Source organism: Arachis stenosperma, chromosome 10, assembly GCF_014773155.1.
Source record: "Arachis stenosperma cultivar V10309 chromosome 10, arast.V10309.gnm1.PFL2, whole genome shotgun sequence".
In the NCBI taxonomy this organism is placed as follows: Eukaryota; Viridiplantae; Streptophyta; class Magnoliopsida; order Fabales; family Fabaceae; genus Arachis; species Arachis stenosperma.
In genome coordinates this window covers 108,408,268-108,409,928 of record NC_080386.1, presented here as the reverse complement: position 1 = coordinate 108,409,928, position 1,661 = coordinate 108,408,268, and positions in this window count along the sequence as shown.

Below are 1,661 nucleotides of genomic sequence, written 5' to 3'. Positions count from 1 at the left end.
AAATTCGAATGGTGGGGAAGGGGGTGTGGCCGAACATATATTTATAAGGAAGGGAGAGAGATTTCGAAAATTTTGAAGGAGATTTGAGAAGATATGAAAAGAATTTGAGAGATATTTGAGTTTTTTTGAAGAAGATTTGGAAAGGATTTGAAAGAGATTTGAAGAATGATTTTAATTTTGAAAATTTGAAGGTGAATAATGAATGTTTGAAATGTGTTTATGTAGAAAATTATGGATCAAAACAGGAAAGTTTGAAAAAAAATTTGAAGTGGAAAGCAAAATCTCTGTCCCCCACCTTTCTGGCGTTTAACGCCCAAATGTTGGCCAATTTGGGCGTTTAACGCCCAGCCAGGTACCCTGGCTGGCGTTAAACGCCAGAAACCCCTTCATCACTGGGCGTTTTGCTGAACGCCCAGGATGCTGCACACCTGGCGTTAAATGCCCAGAATGGTGCCCATTCTGGCGTTTAACGCCCAAAATGGCACCTTTACTGGCGTTAAACGCCCAGAATGGTGCCCATTCTGGCATTTAACGCCCAGAGTACCCTTTACTGGCATTTTTTCACCAGCAAGCTCCTTTTCTCTGCTTTTTGCACTGAATCCTTCTGTAACTCTATGAATTCCTTCAATTTTGATGATCGCCCTTTGAGAATATGTATCAAACTTTTATTAAATAAAACGGATAACCTGCTAATGACTAGTTGCTTCCCAGCAAGCGCTTCTTTATTGTCTTTAGCTGGACCTTCACTGAGAATCATTCAAGCCTCAGTTTTGAGCATTCTTGCTCAAAATTGCTTTCAAGATAATGTTTGATCCTCTGTCTATTAACAATGAACTTTTTGTCAGAATCAATATCCTGAAGCTCAACATATCCGTATGGTGACACTCCTGTAATCACATACGGACCCCTCCACCGGGATTTAAGTTTTCCTGGGAATAGTCTGAGCCTAGAGTTGAAAAGCAGAACTTTTTGTCCTGGCTCAAAGACTCTGGATGACAACTTCTTGTCATGCCATTTCTTTGCTTTTTCCTTATAGATTTTTGCATTTTCAAAGGCATTGAGTCTAACTTCATCTAGCTCATTTAGCTGGAGTAATCTTTTTTCACCAGCTAATTTAGCATCCAGGTTTAGGAATCTGGTTGCCCAGTAGGCTTTATGTTCCAGTTCCACGGGCAGATGACTGACAAACCCCAATTTGATGGTTTATCTTGTATTGAATTTAGGGGATTTTATCACCTTTTACCCACATTTATTCAATGAAATAGCATGGTTTTATATATTCTCCTTTAATTGTGCTTAAGAGTGAAAACATGCTTTTTAGGTCTTAAAATAGCTAAATGTAATTTACCTTGATTCCATTAGATGCCTTGATATGTTTGTTAAGTGATTTCAGATTTAGGAGGCAAAGATTGGATCAAGGGAATGAAGAAAAAGCATGTAAAGTTGGAGAACTCATGAAGAAATGATGGAACCAAAAAGCTGTCAAGCCTGACCTCTTCGCACTTAATTGACCATAACTTGAGCTACAGAGGTCCAAATGATGCGGTTCCAGTTGGGTTGGAAAGCTAACATCCGGGGCTTCGAAATGATATAAATTTTGCCATATGTTGCTTCGCGTTCAGGGGCGCGCACGCGCACTTTGCGCGCATGCGCCGATTCTG